General features: G+C 39.7%; 1 protein-coding gene across 1 annotated transcript in view; it reads left to right on the forward strand.

Moving 5' to 3' along the window:
- Nucleotides 1–21,356, forward strand: part of fras1 (Fraser extracellular matrix complex subunit 1) — a 286,644-nt gene that overhangs the window by 61,717 nt on the left and 203,571 nt on the right. The window lies entirely within an intron of this gene.

Below are 21,356 nucleotides of genomic sequence, written 5' to 3' on the forward strand. Positions count from 1 at the left end.
AGTCAAGCCACTGCTGCACGTTTTCCCAGCCTGAAGGCATGATAAAACAAACTGCCTGGCTTAGAGCAATAAGCTCATACATCTCTAATAATTTTATTCTGACAGGCATATCCATACATAGAGGCATCCATTTGACAAAAGAAAAAGAAAAAAGTGTGAATCTTTTCAACACAAGTCAAGGAGCTTCTAAATCACATTTTTATTGTCCTGTATTTTTCCAAGAGAAATGACATAGGACAGGATACTTTGCTCAATCATAAAAACTGTCATGCTTAATTAAGTTGTGTGATGCATGTCTGCAGCACCAATGTTGGACACGTGTGGAATACTACGTGCAGAATTTCACTTGAAGGCATTCCAGGTTTAGGTTTGTAGTTGATCTCGTTTGTGCTTGAAATGACTCCCAGAAAGCCACCAGTGTCTTAGAGTGGAAATTAAACTTTCCAACATAGGAAACAGCCTATCAGAAGGAATGAGAAAAGTCTAAACATGAAAAATATGACTTACACGAGAATAACAATTAAGCTTTTACTTAAAGAGAGAAAAAAAAGCTCAAAGAAAATCTTTTCAGGGCTACATCCACACAGCCCATTCTTACTACAACCCAAGAAAACAGTGCTATAAGCATGTCTGTCCACAGGTCCAAAACGTAGGTCCAATCCTAATTCCTTCCCCTGTTTTACAGTTAAGATACCTTTTTCTATTATGGGTCAAGTCTAGCTTGGTTCTAAGGTCAAGATGACCACTACTTCTTGATCTCATAAAAGAGTTGGTCCTATTTACGCATAACAGAGAGGTCGAGCCAAGGGAAGAGCTGGGATTGTACTACAGGAGTGTCACAATCCCTGGGAAGAAAGAGTGATGTGGCGACATGTCCCTATGCTGTTGTTTAGTGTTAGCCAAAGTCAGAGGCCATTTGAAAATGTTTGGTCTGATCTCAGACTTTTCATTCCGTGCACACTGGTAGACTGATGCCTCTGACTACATCTCCTACTTATGAATTTGTAGCCAAATCAATAGTTCTTAAAAATGTCCTGTAGTGAGACATCAAATATTGACAAGTTGTCTGATGTATCAAAACGTTGAGTGACCATGTCATCACGTAGTCAACAAGAACTTAGGAAGAAAAACATAGTCACTGCCCAATGTTTGACCCTTAATTAAAAAAAAAAAAGAAAAGAGGATTTCAAATAAGCTTCAGCGATTCCTGCAAGGGGAAGCTGCAACATTGCTGCAGAGTTAAAGTTTGAGTTTAATCATTTCTGGGAAGAATAGGAAGAGTAGGCATCTTTTGTAGGAATAATTTAGCAATATTTTTTATTCGTCTGATCATTCTATGAAGCATTTTTAAAGTTTTAGTGTCTGAGTCATAAAACGGAACCAAACGACCTCCTGATATCTCCATACTCATTTGCTTGTGTTTGATTCCAGAGACATGCTGGGTAATTAGTTTGCACTTTTCAGTTTTATTTATAGAACGTACATTATCTTGCTCCATTTACCAGACTTCCATGTTCTTGAATCATTCTGTGGTTATGTTGGACTGATGGTGTCTGTGGTGGCTGAGCTGCTGACTGAGTTGGTGAATATGACCACAGCAAAAGATCCAAATGTTCCTGCAGCGAAAGCATAAACTAATGATTTCAATACCATTCTTGAGATAATTATAAATGTATGAGGCAACTTAACAAGATGGAAGCTTCTCCAGGCTGCAAGCTGTGAGTGTTTTGACTTAAATCAGTGCCTATACCTTTTGCAGATTAACAATTTTACTTTTGAGTTGTGAGAGAAAATTCACCTTAAAATAGCTTTGAATAATTAAAGAAATAACTATAACTATATATATACCGTACATATGAATAACTATAGAAATAACTTCTCAGCTTTAGTGCATTGGTTCAAATAAGGTTTAGAAAGTTTTAAGAGTCTTTTAAGTTCTTCAGATGTATGTTATGTTTCAGATTCATCTCAGACAGGATTTTAAATGGATTTCTTGTCTCTACCAGCTTAAACACATGTATTTATTTATAAGCTTGTGTATATCAATGTGGAAGCAAAGTGCAAGTTTGCTGTTTTTTATTGAGAACATATTGTCTTTGACATTTGTCTCCACAACAATGGCATAAAGCCTAATGACACAAATCTCTGCACACCAGTAAGAACCGAATGCATCTCTAACTAAATAATAATGCTCATTAATGTCACAACTATCAGTAAACAACTCATTTCCAAGCCTCAGTGCTCCCTTTGTTGCAGCTTTGATGCAAATATTAAAAAAGTAGGAAAAACATTCTGAAATTTGACCCTTTTACTGTACAGCTCATACATTTCTCTCATCTTGATGACCATTGTGATGGAAAATGTATTGCTCCTCCTTTAAGAATGTGCTGTGTGTTGTTTTTCTCTGTCTTACAAACAATGGGAGCCTCATCATGTGTTTTTCCCATGATTTACACATGTTTTTCTGTAAGTGAAGTTGCACAGCTGAGGTGGCTAAGTCGGCAAGTAAGAATCTTATCTGTCCCATCCACATTTCCCACCTTTGTGTAGCACTCCACCTTTGTAGTATTCATGTAAGTAAACTCCTTCATGAAGTATAATAAACCTTGGAAACGTTGGTGCAGACTCGCTGTGCTCTGTTAACAGAAATTTCCACCACACTATGTAAGTAAATCTTAGGCTGATCTTACCTAACTTTTCAAAGTTTAAAAAATGGTTCCTCTAGATAATTTACTTAGAATTTCTTAAATACTGCAACTTAAGCAGATAAATTGGTAAGAAAATCACGGCAATGAACTGCAGAGGTTTGCTTTAACAGGTTCTGTCAGTAGTTGGATTCCGTGGAGTCGTTAATACGCCTGCCTCAAGGTCCTGTTTATAGGTTCTGCTAACACCTGACGCATTTGCGCGATGACATCATGTACACGCTTCGTATTTTGGCTCCGAATGTTTCCAGCATGGCACCGAAGCAGAGGCGCTCCAAAGTTTGGTTATATTTCACCAAAAATGACAATACTAGGGCCAGTTGTAACACGTGCAGAGCTTTGGTGACATCAAAGGGGGAAATATCTCCAACTTGCTGAAACATTTGACCACGCAGCATGCAGTTACTGTGCACGTATGTAAAATCTTTGACACGCTGCTAAGCGATGGTGGCGACTCTCGCGCGGGAGCTTGTGGCACAGCTTCCGTCTCAAAAGTCCCAGGTAAGGTAAAACTTCCAGGTCCTGCTGATTGTAACAGGGCTCTCAAGTCTCACGCATTGAGCGTGACAGTCACACTTTTCGGTCTTTTGTCACGCACTCCCGCCACACATTGTATTTCTCACACTGGAAAAAAAAGGAGAAGAGATGTCACTCTTGCCTGCATTCAAAACTTGAGAGCCCTGTTTTTAATAATGTCAGTGACATAATATATTAATAATTTCCATCTGATATTAACATATAGTTTATGAGGACTGCAAGAGTGAGGCAGAGTTGGCTATATAGAGTTATATATTGTGCTATATTTGTACTACATAGCTGGATGAGAATCGATAACAGAACCGAATCGATAAGCGACCGCGATAACAGAACCGAATCGATAAGCGACCTCGATAACAGAACCGAATCGATAAGCGACCTCGATAACAGAACCGAATCGATAAGTGACATCGATAACGGAACCGAATCGATAAGCGACATTGATAATGGAACCGAAATTGCTAAATTCTTAACAATTCCCATCCCAAGTTGTGAACAACTTTTTTCCTGTTATTTTGTTGTACTGTGCAGTGAGTTTGTAGAAGACATCTTTTTGGATGAAAAGTTACTTTTGACATTTCAAACGGCACCAAAAAGTTGGTGACTTACTACATTATGGACTTCATAGTGAAAGATTGGAGAATTTGAGCGCAGCCCATGATGAAGTGATTGTAAAACAAAACAAAATGTTGAAAGCTTTAACTGCAGTAAAGTTTGGAACGAATTTATTGAAGTTGCTGAAGTCGGTATAACAAAAACAAAGGTGCTAGACTCTGGATATGTTGAGTCTCGGTAATGAATTTATATCATCAGTCACCCTGCGGGTGAGGCTCCACACACACAGGCACACAGCCCAGTGGCGGCCGGCGCTCCTTTTAACACCAGTGCACAGCTTGACGGATGTAATATCACTTCTTGCTGTGTTTAAATTGTGGAAGCATATTGTTGGCAGTGGCAGGGAGTGTTTGGAAAGCCTGTGTGTGTGTGTGTGTGTAGGTGTGATGGGGATCAGCAATGTGCTCAAAATAAATGAGGAAACTAATAGATAAAAAGATGAAGAGTATGTTGACAAAACCTCTCCAAAAGGGGAAAAAAAGAAGTTATAGAGCTGGTAGAAGGAAGATTTGGTTGAACAAAAACACACATCCATACATATACACTTTGGCCTGTACAGCTTCTTTTAGCAAAAAACTTACTACCCTAATTAAAGATGCGACTAGTGCACAGAGATCAAGAACATCACAGTAAGTATGTTTACATGACAGTAGAAAAAAATCAACTATTCAAATAAATTCTTCTATCTTAAATTCGATATTACTGCATTAATCCCTGAAAGGAAATTTTATTGCTGCAGTACAAATCATTATTCAGGCAAAGCAGGCAACACAGGTGAACTCTCAGTAGAAAATATGGACAGGAGCTCACAGCCAATAGTTCAACATCTGTCTGTGGGTCTGTAGAGCCTGAAAGCTGAGTTAGAGAGGTGTTAAACTTGTGCTTGCAGCCATATCTCGATGAAGCAAATAATATTGCCTTCCTGATATCCCTGCAGCATCCTCATCAGGGGTCCAAGCTTCTCTATTTTATCTGCCTGTGATCAATTACTTGGGCTTTTGAAAACTCAGCAAGCTTCTTCGACAAGTAAACAACTTTCCTGTTGCCATGGTTATGTATTATATCAGATGTAGAAAATTTACCAGTTACCAGCAGAAGTGGTTTTCACAGGAAAAAAAAGCTCATTAGAAAACCTTAAGAAGATGCAAGTAAAGGCACAACATGTCCAGAGCGAATACAACAGGCTCCAAGAATGCGGCGCCATTCTGGAATATTAATTCTATTCTAATATTTTTAATATTTACCAAAACTGGACTTTTAAAATGTATCTAAACATGTATGTCCGACCAAAATGATATTGAATCAACCTGAATTTAATATTAATGAATCAATTATGCGATTCAGAGTCTTCATAGTGGGACAAAGATGGTGGTCCACTTAAATGACAATTGAGCTGCAACTGTTACCCAACTCAGCTGTGCAAGTCACTAAAGCCTCGTTTCCACTATGCAGTCCGGTACGGGTCGGTTCGGATCGGTTTGGGGTCAGCTTGCGTTCCCACTGTACAAAGGGGATCCTCAGGGGTGGGCGGAGTGCGTAAATAGCAAATAACAGCAAAAAACAGCAAATAACAAATAACATCCATCATTTCGACCCACTTCCAAGCTTCTTCAGCTTAATGCGACACTGGTTTCGCGGTCCGGTTGAAACCACTCTCTGCCATTTTTGCGGCAATCAGCTGGAAAACCTTTTGGTTTGGTACAGCGCCATCGAGCTCCCGCTGCACAGCCTCCTCACCAACAATGGAGAGCAGAGCCTGGAACCGGTCCTGTGTGCTAGGTACCCCGAGCAGAAGGGTTACAGACATGGTAATGGTACGGTACGGATCGGTACGCTTTCGTGGTAGTGGAAACACTGAAATAAGCGAACCGTTCCGACCTGAATATGCGTTTGATTGGGTTTTTGATGAAGTTGCTTACCTGTAAAATCCTGCCTCACTCCAAGAAGACTGTAACTAAAATGGATGATATATTATTGTTTCATACAGAGAGAAAAACAGTGAAAGACAAGAATTTCAAGGAAAAAAATGGTGAGACTGAGGGGGAGTGCATAATGTTTAAGTGCAGGGTACTTGTGAGTGTGCTGACCTAAAGACTGCGGAATACTGCCGGTGACTTTGCTAGTGAAGTTGCCGTTTGCTTTAATGAGCTTTTCCTGATCCGCACACACTTATACAATATGTTGATTTGTTTTTGCGCAGCTCACTGGGTGGAGCCTGGAGTTGAGCTAAACGATGGCACAAACACATGCACACAGCTGCTGCTCTTCTCACACAGACAGTAGTGCACTTTGTTTCCTGTGTCAGGTTCCCTGTAGCTGCTAAAGCTGTCAGAGAGCTGTCTCCCTGGTAATCAATACATCCTCATCTTTGTGTGTGTGTGTGGGTGCGTGTGTGAGCCGGTTATGGGTGGTTGCTCTGGTGGTTTTACAGCGATAAGGAACAATGGGCAAACTTCCTGCACTTGTTTTTATGAGCTTTAGATTTAGTTTTTATCATCTGCTGCTTCCTGAGCGTACTGAATGATATTTCTTAGAGCAGATGCCCCTGCTGAAGGAGTCTTTTACTGCATGAAGCTTTTTCTAAATTGATTCCCTTTTGTGTCCTGAAATTAAACTTCACGTGTTTACTTCACTTTGACTGTCCTAAAACAGCACTTAAAAGAGCAATAACACACACTGTAGGTCTGATTAGTTGAGTACACACAAAGGATGCATACCTTATTGATGAGACTGTGTGAGGGAGACGATGACAAAGGACTGAAAGGTACTGCACTGGGATCCTTAGGACATTTTAGTCCATTTTATGGTGCAGTGACACATTATCACATCATTAATTTTGAACAGGCACAGAGGTGGTTGCAGTGAAAAAATGATGAACTTGTAGAACAGTGACAGCATATGCTACATGAATGAATAATGTCTGAGTTATGTGGAGTCTACAGGAGGAGGCTAATCCAAAGTTTCCTTAAAGTTGTGCTAAGATTTGTTAAACTATGAGTTTGTATTAAATGTTTTTTTTTTTACTTTTTATTTGAATAATTCAGCTGAAACTTGGAATAAACAAGGCGTTCTCTAGTGTATCATTTTTTTATTTTCCAAACTAAATGAAAAGCATAGAAAGAAAACACGTGTCCGAGCATCCATGAAGGAGCAGCAGCAATAAAGGTCCACAAATGTTGGAAACCTGAAACCATGTGTGTTATATTCAAGCCGAACCATATGTTTAACACTGTCAGCAGTCTACAAGTGAAAAGTTGATTGACAATGTTGGGTCAGATGGGACTCAAACATGCTTCTCCTCCCAGCTCCTTATAATTCTTTCTGAACATATAACGGCTGTTCAACACCACATTTGTCACTGCTTGTAACATTTTTGGAGCTTTGAAAATGCAGCAATTTCCTATTTTTGATAACTCACAATAGTTTCATCCATCCATCCATTTTCTATTCCCCCTTTAATCCGACTCAGAGTTTTGAGGTTGCTGGAGCCTATCCGAGCTGTTATTGGCTGAGAGGCAGGGTAGCCCGTGGACAGTCCATCACATGGGTGATAGTTTCATGTAATACAAAATGCAGATTTGTTTGAATTCTGAAAAGCTTACATACTGAGGGTGTGTCAGAATTTTGTGGCCCAGAAAGTGGAGTGATTTGAAACTTTTGAGACTTCATGGTGAAACTGCTTGAAATCACATGGTGGACCAATGTAGCTATAAGTCAATGCAACATTCAACAATGGCAAAGCAAAAAGAGTTTTTTTTAATGTGTTGGAACTAAAAGACTAAGTTCCAGGATTTCTTGGGAACAATCCACTTTCCATTGGAAGTTTCTTTATTCCTATTTTGGCAGCGTCACCTTAGTTCCACCATGTTGGATGGGGACCATCAGTTCTGCAGCCATTTTCAGGTATCCATAAGAGATGCTCTACTGTAGTGGGTTTAGGTCCAACGCTACTTGGATGATCCTCGAATTTCGCAGCTTTGCTGAATCCACTCCTTTGTTTTATTGGTGATATTCTTTTAGTTGTCTTGTTGACTTGACCCTTCTCTCAGTCCATATTCCCTTCTATCTGGGCACTCTGCCATAAAGATTGGTGACTGTTGGAGTTCTGTACAGACATGAGTTTTCTAATTTCTACAAATTGTTACATGTCTAACAAAGACCGTTGATCTCCAATTAGTCAGTTTGGCAGCCAGATTTAACAAGTTCTCCATTCTTCTTCAAATTGAGGAAGATGAAAACTTTTTTTGTCTGCTGAAATATTCTTGTATCCTTGGTTACATCTGTGCTTTGACTCTATCCCGTCTCACAGGTCAGCTGGCAGTTCTCTTACATCATGTCTTCGTTGACTCTTAGTTTACACCATCAACTCTGAGAGTCAAACAGTGCCCAAAAATCCCAGCTGTAAGGTCTTTGCATTCAGCATGTCAGTCATTATATATCATGTCATTTGGCACTTTAGAGAGATACATCTGTGAGTTTTTTCTGACTTTTGTGTTTAATTAACCTTGTAGCACCCACAGTTGCAGATATGCAACATTGCCTAAAATGATCAAAAATAGCCCAATTCCAAAAATATTGGTTTATTCCCACCCAAAAAGATGCAAGAAGAGCCAAAATGATTTTTTTCAATGATTATTCATATGCTTGGGTGCTACAAGGTTAAGATGATGTTAAGTCTTTAAGAGAAACATGAAGCGGATTGTAGTAAGCAATCAGTGCTGAATTCCAACATTTGTTCCTACAAAGAAACTCAACATTTCTAAGTCCGACTGATGACTGCTTCATTACCAGGAAAGAAGATAACACAAATAGCTACTGCAACTTTGTCTCTTCCCTACAGAAAGAAAAAGGGGAACATGATGGGAGACATTTGGCTAGAAATGTGCAACATGACTCTGGTTGCAAGCAGATATGTAAGACGGAGTGCCAGGCAGTAATGTGCCAACAGGACATCCTCTGACCTTTGCCCTTTTCTTCTGTCTGATGGATCTGAAGTTTCAGAAGGAGCCTCATGAAACATTATCCCTCGGCTATTTCACCAAACAGCATTTCAGTTGTGTTGCAGCACAGGTCCACAGCTCTGCTCACAGCTGCCCCAAAATAAAATCGGGCAACAGATTAATAAAATCCCAACATTAAATCAGAGGAAAAATAGATCTGAAAGCCACCTGCCACCATTTCCTAATTCAAGTGGCATTTTCTGCATGTGGAAACAGTAGGAACTTGTGCAGTCTCAAATCCCTGGTTCCACTGAAGCTGGGAGCTGGAGGGCTGCTATCTGCACCACCTAACATGACTTTCACCATGCCTGAGCAGAGCCCTGATGCATTATTTAAAAGTACGCTCATGTGGCCATGGATGTGAGGGCTGAATCTGACCTGCGGGAGAATTCCTGCAGCCTTTAATGGATGTTCCTCCTCCTATCCTGGAGAATGCAGCAGATAAACCAATAAGAGACAACAGCTAGCTCACAGAGATATCGATAAATTATTCACTTTTCATTTTGAATGTTTAAAATCATTTGTTCTGTTCTCAGAGCTACAAACTGTTGCTTGACAATATGTTTGGTGTCAGAGATGAAACTGGAGGGATGATGCTGTGTATGCAGCATTAAAACCGGCCAAACAGACGCTGGCAGACGCAACAAAACTGGAACAAATTGGATAGATTCGTAGTTTAGTCGGAAAAGAGAAACCTGTAATATATCAGGTCTACAATGCATCAGTCAGATCCTCCGAATGCTGCACTATGAAAAGGAGCAAACTTCTCAGATTGAAAGCCAGCAGAATGCATCATGCATTACTGCGGGCCTGTGAGATGAAACACAGAATGATATTTTCTTACTCTACCGTATCTGTTCTTCTGCATCTCAGACACTTTTTTTCCATTTTGGGCTTTTCTAACTTTCACTTCCCACTTATTTGTTTTTAACTTTTTCACTTTTCAAAAGTAAATCAAATCTCTCTGAAGTGCAGCAAGTGTTACAACATTTGGTGAGAGTTATAGCATGGACTTTAAATTTGAGGAGAGTTATTGAGCGAAATGCCTGCGACTCTGACAAATATTTTTACTGGTTTCTTCATATTTTCTGCTTGACATCTTGACAGTTATGTTGTGTGTGTTTTTTTCTTTACCCTCCTAATTAGGGTCAGTAACTTTTACTTCATTCTGGAAGAATCCAAGCAGAATGATCCAGTTATTTCAGCCACTGTGCAGCACACTATCAAATAACAGCAGTTTCACGTAGCTTGAGTTTTTGCTTTGAGGCAGATTATAAACTGAAAATATATCATTGACACATACCTAAAGTTATATTTACGAATCTGCTGAGTCACAAATCGAGTTTAGTTTTTTCTGACATGACTGCATGGTCTCAGTGGAAATCTGTGCCTTCTTGGTGGACCTTGACTCTTTCGGGCCATCTGTTTGATGATTCAGAACCCATTATGCGCTCGATGCTGATATTTGGCTGCAGGAGCAATAGCAGCCATGGCAGGACGAGGGCAGGCAGCTGGATTTATGGGCGCAGTGAGGTCAACCATCAGACAGTCATTTGTCATGTCCGACCAGCAGGTTTCCTAATTGGACCAGAGGCATCAGGGAAAAGTCGATGAGCTCAGTCGCAACTCTTAAACTCTGCCTTTCCCCAGATGAATATGTGTGGCTTTTAGCATAACAATGCTAACCCTGTGGCAGAACCCATACAGCCCGCCTGCTTTACATGCAGATTCATCAGCTACTAAACAGCTTGGTATTGGTGATCAGATGATGGATAGCACATAAAACAGCCAGGGGAATTCATGATTAAACCTTTAAGCAGTGACAATAATCCCCCACTGTAGCTGGTTTGAATATTTGCCAAAGCTTCTTTTAAATCAGGCGTTTTGGCAGAGACGGTGACAGTTTAGGTATCCTTTAGCTGTGTGGCACAGCTCTGCGTGTTTTCACAGCTTGCCTCAGGAGAAATTAGCATTGAAGGTGGTGATAGAATAAAGCAAATTAAACGGCAGCAAAAGAACACATTTGAATTAATTTAGGCAGGGATTCATCTTTTTAACAAAAATGGAGCAACACAGCTGTTGCCCTCTAAATAGGAAACTGTTAACGCTCCCGCTTCTACTTGAAAATTCAGAATGATGGGGAGACTGTTTGAGAGCGGGCAGAGATGATGAGAAAGTGCAAACTAGCCATATGTCAAGCTGATCTTGTGACAGAGCCCTCTAACAGTTGCAGTGTCACAGTAACGGCTCGGGAATTGTAGAACTTCTGTCTCCGTATGTCCTCCCACATGGTGACGTCTGCTTTCCACATCTCGCTCCTGCTTTTTAGTCACAACCATCCACAGGAACAAGGAGGTGGAGGAAGGTCTGAACCATGGACCTTCATGCAATAAGGGATGAGTTAAATGATCTGGATCTATTAATGCTTGCTGACCATATCAAAACACTTGTCAGTGTTTGTAAATGTAGCTTCAAATGCAGTTTATAAAGTCAGCAGTTACTTTGAATGCTGCTATAAGGAGTACATTGCTAAGAGTTTGCTAATACAACCAGTTATTTTAAAAGATTAAAGAGCAGGAAAATGACAGGAATGCTGAGGAATGTGTTCTAGATTTTAAACATGGTGGTCACACAGTTTTAATTGTTCTGGTAGATCTCTTTAACCCCACCCCCAGTCCGGCTAGTTTGAGCGCATATTGTTTTGAGAAGCAAAACGCTTTATTTTTGTGGCCCCAGCCAACAACCCAGACTACCTTTGTCAACACCAAAACGAGGCTGGAACTCGGCTCAGAGGACGCAGTAGGGGGTAAGTCTATGTTCATGCATGATATTGCTAATATGGGATGTCATACAGCTTCATGTCAAAAGAGGCAAACTATCCCTTTAACACAACAGCATGTCACAATGGTTTCACTCCCAGGTTGGGATCAGATAATAAAATAATTAACTTAGCTTTATAAATCACCTTTGGACGCCATTTAGACACATCACTCACAGCGGTATCTTGACCCCTTTATGTCGTTACTGCCTTTATGAACAAAAGACCCACAGGTTTGTTTTCGGGAGCAAGTCTTGAGCAGTCTTGATGCAGTAAGGAATGTCATTAGTAGCATCTCTTGGTTTTGGCTTGGAATGAATTCTGTAATTTAGTTGTATACCTTGGGAATTGGGGGAAAAAAAAAATCAATACCAATTGCCCCTAAGTAGCCCTTAATGGATTAAGCTACTTCTAGTAAAGATTACCTTTATGTTTGATCTATTCTTCTGGAGCACTCTTAGGCATCAAACAAGTCACCCTAAACCTCTGCTCTTGCAATTCTATCAGGCTGCACACAATGATGACACGGTGTCACAGTTTAAGTGTCATTAAAAGGCCATTGGTTGCAGTGTAATAAATTCATTTGTAGTGTTTGTACACAGATGAATGTGATAGTTTTAACAATGTGTTTCTCACATCCTCACATGTTTAAAGGGATATTGATTTGGTGTCATATCACCAACTCTACTGATACCAAGACAAGTGAACCAAACCTGCCATCTATTGTTGTAGATGGAGGTGCGTGCTTCAGTGTGATCAGCTGTCGTGTTGACAGAGCCAGGTTTCCCCTCAGTGTTATTGCAGCATTCAGTCTGCTGCAGGATTGTTTGGCCACATCACATCCCCAGATTGAATTTGCCTCTTTAATAGCTTTTGTTTCCATCAGCTCCTGGCCCAATTTGAGCTAAATTAGGTTTTGCTTACTTGGCAGGTTGCCTTTCTTCACACTTCTTTTCTGTTAAATGAGAGAGTCCAACCAGTGTAACTGACAGCTCAACAAAATGGGGCCTGTTAATGTTTGACTCTGCCGTCTCTTCTTGATAGGATTCTAATTGAATCTTCTGCTTAAACCAGTGTTAGGTCATCCAAGCCCGCCACCCCCACCCCTCTGTATTAATCCAAGGTTGCAGATTGTTTTTCAGCTCTGACCTGTTTGTGATTCATTTTGATAGACACACTCCTCATTGGGGAACTTCCCACTGTGACCACTGCTTTAGGATGTTGGCGGCTTAACAAAGCCAGGAAGGTTAAAGCTGCATTTCTTTCATCTCTTTTGTCTCCCCTTGAGTTATAAGAACATATTGTCCTCTGTGCATGATGTGAAAAAGATAGCTTTCAAGATAAAAGTTATCAATCTATTCCACTCAGACAGCAGTTACATCAACTGATGCAAATACTGTAAAAAAGAATCAGTTTTCCATCGATTCATGGTTTTAGTTAAAAAGTTTCACTTCATACTATTATCATAACAAATGTACATGATAGTAAACTAAGTATCTGAGTATGCACGATAGAAACTGAGTATCAAACAGACAGTAGGATGCTCTCTTTCCTCTCCAAAAGTATCTACTGTATTTCATGGTGATTGTAAGTTCCAATGACATTTACATCTCTCATTTGTAAATGAACAGTTACTGTTGATCAGGATAATAGAGTAGAGTGTCAGTGAGTACGTCTCTCATGCACTCACTGACACAATGAGTGTTGTGGGTTTCTGGATTAATGTGTTTTTTGTAAAATGGTTCCTTTTTTTTTGAGGATATACTGGTATAAGAAGCAGAATATAACCTGCTGAGCTGTGATTTTTCAGGTTGGTCTCATCTGACACAACACTGCCTTCCAACAATGAAGTGATAATAAATAATTTTTGAATAAGTTTATGAGAAATGCAAAAGAAGAAGAGTTTATTGTGCTCAGGAGAACAAAAAAACATGTTAGACACTTCCTACACCGACCATTTTTGGCAAACTAAGTTAATTTGATTCTACATGACAGTTGAATAAGAGTCTAGACAAAAATTAACATAAACTTCAACTTGCCTGATTGGCAGTGGGATAGAACCATGAGGTGATACTTTAATTTAACAGTAAAAACCAAGCGCACGTTTGCTGTTTAAGTGACTCAGAATAGCAATGCTGCTGCTGAAAACAAATTGCAGAAATCCAGGTGCTGCTCAAATTTTCCATTATTTTTTTTTTTATTATTCTTAGTGTATTCTATTCACTGTGCATTTAAAAAGATATTTGTCTTTTTTATGAATAAAAAGACACATTAAGCTACCTGAAAGCAAACCACCTTTCAATAGATGCCATCAGTGGTTGGTTAAAGGCTCTAATAAAAAAAGTCTACTCTGTGCTCTCTTCTTTTACACTTTACAAGATCACAATAAAAAATACACCATTTCAAGTGACCTACTATTCCATGCAGTTAATTTTATTTTATCTATACCGACTCAACTTCTGCAAAATGTGCAAAGGCCATGTTAGAAAATGACATTTTCATCCAAAACAATATGTAATATTGTTGTACTTCTACACAAGATGATCACGTATCTTCTGACTTTTGTTACAGATTTCTTTAGTGGCTATAACTCACCATTGAGTGTATTAGTTGTACACTTGCGCCACTCAACCTAAACCTCAGCCCTTTCAGACAGAACAGCTTCTAGGATGTATGACTGTTTGCAAAAGTTGTGCATCTAATTTTTCTCCTGGAAACTGGAGACGTGCAGCTATGTTGGCTGAGCTGCCTCTGTTATAAATCAAATCTGCGGTGGATATCTTTCTCCTAGGGGGAATGCCATAAGCCCTCAACTCCTTAGACATTTAATCAACAAATCCCAGGTATGGGTCCCTGTGGGGGACATTCTCATTGGGAGAATGGGAAGAATTACTACTACCACTCACCCTGATGGCCGTTGTGTAGCTCCCAAGGCTCAAACTTGTCAAAACAGGAGGGGGAGGTCAAGTAATAGTTGGTCCATGTTTGGTTGAGAATTCAGCTGTTCTATCCACTTGAAAAGGTATGTGTTTACAGGAATGGGTCGGTCCCTTTCTGCTTGTTGTCTAATCAGGGAGCAAACATATTGGATTTAGAATTGAATGTAACCTCTGTCCTCCTGAGACCTGGACTGAAATAGACTCTGAGCCATGGCGGTCAGTCAGTCAGTCACCTTTATTAGCGGCTGTAGAGCTAATTATACACAGATCTATTAACGGTTAACTGCTGGCATGAATGGCAGCCCCAGAGCCATAACAGGAAACTTATTTCCTGGGGCATAGCTGCACAAATTTATCAGTAATCCAGGTGACCCCTTTACGTATTAAAAGGTTGAAATAATCTAAGATATTTACATGAAAATATGCACGTCAAATATTAACATTATCCGTCTGTCACTCAAACATGCAACATCTCATCAGATGCATGTGGTTCAGTCAGACAACCTGGGTTTGAAATGCTTCTAATGTTTTCTGGCAGAATATTGAGTCCATGTAGGCTCCAATCCCATCATTCTATGTGAACATGTTTTCTCAATGTGACACTTGAGTATTGAGTGAATTTCTGCCCCTGAAGCCTACAGGTGGATGCTGGGCTGGTGGAGAGCTGAAAATAAAAAAGTAGGCAGCATGCAGAGTGGTAGAGAGCAGCAGCAGCAGCAGCGACATTGATATGACGGAGCGCGAGATAGGAATTTTGCAGCTTAAATAGACTACCCAGATTGGAAGAGTATGTTTGATATATGGCATGTGGAGTGTGAAATAGTGTTACAGTTTGAGTGACTGCCTGAGTTAGCTCGCAGGCGTCGCTCTATTTGTGTCAGTTACATTTTAAGAAAAACTGAACAGTGTTTCTTTCAGGAAGTGTTTCTGTGTGATTGGGGAAAAAAAATGTTGCTATGACTTAGTTTATGGAAGATGGACAGTGAGCAGGACATTAGTCTTGTAATCCACAGACACCTCTGTAGATTACAAAGTTGTAAAGTCATTCTGTCTGATATGCAACCCAAGTTCCACAAATGTTGGGGCGATGTATAAAATGTAAGTAAAAGCCAGAATGCCCTTATTTGCAAATATCACGAAACAGTGAATATATGGGAAACATATCAAATATTGATAAAGTTTGGACATTTTCCTCATAAATGGAAAATATCAGCTCATCTTGAATTTGATGACAGCCACAGATCTAAAAAAAATGTTGGGAACAATCTGGTGGAAAAGTAAAGTCTTTAGTGGTTCTCAAAAGGAGCAGCTGGAAGTAAAACTAATTGGATCAGTTAGCAACAGGCCAGTACCATGATTGGGCATAAAAAGAGCATCTTGGAGAGTCTCTCAGAAGTGAAGATGGACAGAGGTTTAGCAATCTGCAAAAATCTGCTTATACAAACTGTGGAGCAATTTCAGAATAACGTTCCTCGAAATAAAATTACAAATACTTGGAATATAATTTATTATACATAATATCATCAAAATTGTCACATGATCTGAAGACTTGTCTGTGCACAAGGGAGAAGGCCAAAAATCAGCGTTGGATACCTCTGGTCTTTGGGCCATGTCTGGGGTCATGCTGCATTAAACACAGAAAGGATTCTGTCATGGTGTTACTATACGGGCTCAGGACCACTTTCAGGAATCACTGGTGTGAACACAGGTCAGTGAGCCATCCACAAATGCAGCCATATGTGAGCATGTTCCTTAAACGCTGCCATTTTCTTTCAGCCAAAGCTCATTTAAAGTGGACTGAGACTGTTCTGTGGTCAGACAAATTGAAATTTGAAATTTCTTTTGGAAGCTAAAGAGGAGAGGGACCATCCTATTTGTTATCGCTGATCAGTTCAAAAGCCTGCATCTCCAATGGTGCAATTAGAGCTTCTGGAAGTGGCATCCAGCACATTGGAAAAGGCACCATCTCTGCTGAAAGGTAAATGCAGGTTTTAGAGCAGGGGTTTCAAACTCAAATACAAGTTGGGACAAAACTAAAAACTTGGACAACAAACTTGAGTTTTTCTTAAACGTTGAATCTGGAACAAGCAAAGCTTAATGCTATAAACATGTGAGATCAAATGTCAAATAAAAGACACATCTTTGGCATTAATTTCTTAAATAAATCTTTCATGCCTGTTTTTCTATTTGTAGAGTTAAATTTCAATGGTAACCTTTTTTCACAGATATTTTACTTCCCACCTGTCCAGAAAGCTCCTGTTTTCCACCTTTCTTTGGACGTTTTTGGGAGGGGTGGCCCGATGCGACTGGTAGCACGAGGTCACTAATGAATGTAAACAGAGGAGGGGGTGCTTGTGGGTCCTGATGGCCGCGCTAACGCACCAGCAGAGCATTCTGGGATTTGTAGTAATAGCGGTACTGGCGGGCCAGCTCTAGTAGACATTTGGTATTATCTTGCAGGCCAAATATAATTAGACTGTGGGCCAGATTTGGCATCAATGTTTTAGAGCAACATATACTCACATTCAGACAACATCTTTCTATATTTTAGCTCGACAATGGTGAACCATATACTTAATTTATTACAACAGCATGGCTTAGTAGGAGAGTCCAGGCTGTGGTCTGGCCTGCCTGCAGTCCAGACTTTTCACCAATTAACAATGTTTGGAACATCATGAAACAGAAAACACAGCAAAGTGACAGGATTGTTGAGCAGTTAGAATACTATATCAGACAAGAACGGGGCTACATATTAGTTTATGAGATTTGTAAATCACTGCATTCTATTTGTATTTTCATTTTAGACGGTTTCCTAACTTTTTTTGGAATTTGTGTTGTATCTATTACAACAGCATGGCTTAGTAGGAGAGTCCAGGTTGTGGTTGACTTTGTGTTGTATCTTTTTTTTAGTTATCAATGAGAAGTAGTTTCTGTCACTTAAAATGATCTTAATGGTGACCCTTAAAGAAAAAACAGATTCATGTTGAATAAACGTATAAATCTTTTCTTGTGTCATTTCAAAAGCCACTTTTATGAAAGACAGAATTGTTGAATAGCTGGAGTTTTTATCCTGTCAGAATATGTTTGTACTCACAAATGGCTTTGAATCTCTGTCTCTTTGTAGGACTGCGGCTGAGAAAGGTTACATGATTCAGAAAAGATTATCAGCACTTTGGACAGAATCGCCGAGTTGGAGCGAGATGGTTTCCATGGTGGAAATGATGGTTTTACAGTGACTGCATGAGTGATGCTTTTATTCTTAAGAAAAGGCTGGTTGAGTGTATCTCAGGTTTTCTTTCATAACAAAGAATGAGAGGGATCATTATGCTAAGTGTGACAAAGTGCTCTTTGCAGTCAGAACAAATTACTGCAGAGACCGTTTGAATGCACCGCTGGGAGTTAGAAAGCTGGTTTTGCATCATGACTGAATTGCATTTTCTTATGTTAGAACTTTTTTTTCAGACCTTTTAATTACTGCACAGACATTTTTTTTCAACTTCAGCTGAAGCCTGAAGTAAAGTCAAAGTCATGACTGAGGCTCCTTTCATATTTGATTTGAAGCTCTGCATTCTACGACGAGGGGAAATGATCATTCAGTTTATCGTGACTTTGCCTATCAGAACTGTCAACCGCGGATTGGTTAGGCTAAATATTTTTAGGTAAACGTGCTGTTTGGGAGTCTTTAGCATGAAACAAGCATGCTGGAACTCTTCAGTTTGAGGAAGCGGCTAAGATCAAACCTGTGGCTGTAGTTTACGTTTTAACATTAAAGAAACTATTTCAAGTTTTTTTTATTTAGCTCAAGAATTAGCCCAAAGATTCCAAAGGAGTTGCACTACTCCTAAGCAAAACCACTAAGTCACACATTAACATTTGGCTCTCCTGTGTCCAGAGCCATGTCAGAACATTTCTTCTTGTGGGAGTCTGTGTCAGATAGTATCCGTCACCAAAATAAGAAAAAAACACCAACGTCAGCACTTGGTTGACACTGGCGTTCTGGTCACCTCTGAAGGTCACTCCTCCCTCTCCTCCCTGTGCTGCAACATTAATTGGCTGTGACACATTCGCCCTCATCATAAAACTCATCACACATCTGGCCACAGCTGTGCGAAGGTGCACACCCACAACCTTGTAATTAAAAGCATGTACAGATACACATAAATAGGTCAAAGCACAGCATAGGGAGCGCATTAACTGACACGCTCTGAGGGCCATTCCCCTCAGCTGGCTGCCCTCCATAATTAAATGTTAATTTTGCAGTCGGCCTGTCTTTCAGCATCACCTACAAGGAAATCCACATTTGACTGCATGCTTCCTGAGAGAGGGGTTGTTTTAAAGCAAATACTGAGGAAAAACTGTGGTTAAAAGAAATAGAAGTCATTTCAACTTTTAATGTTTGTTTTTAAAGCTCTTAACGGCCTCGCCCCATCATATTTGTCTGAGAGTTTAACAGTCCGAAATCCTGGTAGAGCTCTGAGGTCAACAGATCAGTTTCTGCTGGAAGTGCCCAGGTCAGAATACAAACCCTGGGGTGACCGAGCCTTTTCTGTCGCTGCCCCAGGCTCTGGAATAAGCTGCGTCTTATTTCCGACCTGGGTCTCTTCAAATCTAGGCTAAAAACCTACTTATTTAGGATTGCTTTTAATACCCAGTAGTGTGATGGCACTTTTATCTTATTTGATTTTAATGTATTTTATTGCTTTCACTGTTCTTTTATTGTTTTTATTTGTTTTTACTTATACTTCTCTTTATTTATTATCTGCTGTAAAGCACTTTGGTACACCGTAAGGATTGTGTGTAAAGGGCTGTATAAATAAAGTACATTTACATTTACATTCAACATTTAAAACAACCTCATCCTCAAAAACTGTATTAGCTGTCTTTGATTTTTCACATCATATAGTCATAGTTTTATACGCTCATGTCATGCAGTTTGTTAAATTTCAACTTGATTTGGACCAAAACAAAATCCAAGTTGTTGTGGCCTTCTGCCACACAAAGATCTAAATATTTTTTTAAATCTTTTTATTACACATTTCTCTCAAAGGCCACTCATTAGTATACTGCACACTGCCATAACCTATAACCCACTGACAGGCTGTCAGGTGGTTCGTTGGGATGCAACATGAAATTGAGACAGGACTCATAAGTTCAGAAAGACGGGGGGGGGGGGGGGGGGGGGGGGGGGGGGGGGCTTTATTCTAAAGCATTCACAAAAACGAAAAAGCTCAAGCAAAGCAACTAATAAGAGTAGCGTGGTGAGAAGCAGAAAGAGTGGGGATCTCTGCAAGGCTTGCTTTATCCTCACCTCCACCAATTAAAAGTGGTGAAGCTTATACACCACCCAAAGAACCTCACACAGTCACTTTAAGGTTAGCGAGGATGCAGAGGGGAGTAACAAATAGAGAAAAGAGAAAAATATTCATGTTTTACTTTGAATTACATAGATTATCTGCATTAGCTAACTGACCCTCTTCTTTGGCTGCAAAGTCTACAAATCTCCCAAATTACTGGATTAATTTTAATCAGGGTTAAAACCAAATGTTCCAACATCTATGCTGTGCTGTGCTGTGCGGTTTGGCCTTAGAGCCAAATCCATGATGTTAATTTCAAAAGATGCTCATTGAAATGCAGTCAGTCAGTCAGTCTAGTCAGAAAAGTTGAGCACCACAAAAAAAAAAAATAGCTGGTGATAAATAGGCACAGATGTTGGAGCACATTGTGGAAGCATCTGTAAGTTCTGGGTATTTCTAAACAGGTAAATGGAAATATTATGCGCAGTGATTGTGGTCAGATTAAATCATTTCAACAAGCCCACACAGGGAGATGTGCACCTTGTTAGTTCCCTGCAGGGTCAGAGCCGGTTGTATGAGGGGGATGTTAACCAGGTGTGCTGAATGAAATGTGTCCTGCTGTGATTTAGGGCTGCATTTTTACACCTCATAATGCATAAGAATTCTGTGCGCTGGTTATGTGGAGTAACAGATGCCGACTGTGGATTTGCTACCTTGGTCATCTGGTACTTTCAGGTGTGTTCTATTGAAAAAAATGAGTTAAGATGGATGCAGATACAAATCAATCTTAATTTAAATCTTTAATATAAAAAGTTTAATGTTTTGCAGAGATTACTACAGATGATATTTCTTATGATTAGTCAAACCAGAGTTAATTCGATTATCCTTTTAAATCATTTAACTCTTTTTGATAATATTTTGAATTGAATAGGTTTTTTTTTTTTTTTTTATGAAACCGTGATTATTTTCTGCTCTGTAGTCAGAATGGTGAATATTGGTGTAGCCTATGTTTGTCTTATCAAGTTCATCTTCGTGCCTTTGGTTTGAATGAGATTGTTGGTTTTTGTCATGAATTGTTGGTAATGTTGGTCATGTTTGGTGGCGGCTTCTATATGGACGGGTTTTGCAGTCAGTCTGAAAATGAGCATTGCACAAGTGGTTTCTCAGTTTGTACCCCGTTGACCTTTCCTGCATAAACTATATCGCAGTTTAATTTGTACAACCTAAGCCTCGTGGGTTTAGGCTTCCTGTCCATTAAAATGGACTTTAGGCGCCGTTCAAATGAAGCAAAACCTCCACACTGAGTCACCTTCTGGCCACAGAGGTTGAACTCCATAAGCCTGTGAATATTCCCGTTATCAATTGATTATTAATCATTCAGCTAAACTGGATTTATGGGCTGTAAGATGATATATCTGCGCATATGCAGGCACTGGAATATCGATTTA

This window comes from Odontesthes bonariensis, chromosome 6, assembly GCF_027942865.1.
Source record: "Odontesthes bonariensis isolate fOdoBon6 chromosome 6, fOdoBon6.hap1, whole genome shotgun sequence".
In the NCBI taxonomy this organism is placed as follows: domain Eukaryota; kingdom Metazoa; phylum Chordata; class Actinopteri; order Atheriniformes; family Atherinopsidae; genus Odontesthes; species Odontesthes bonariensis.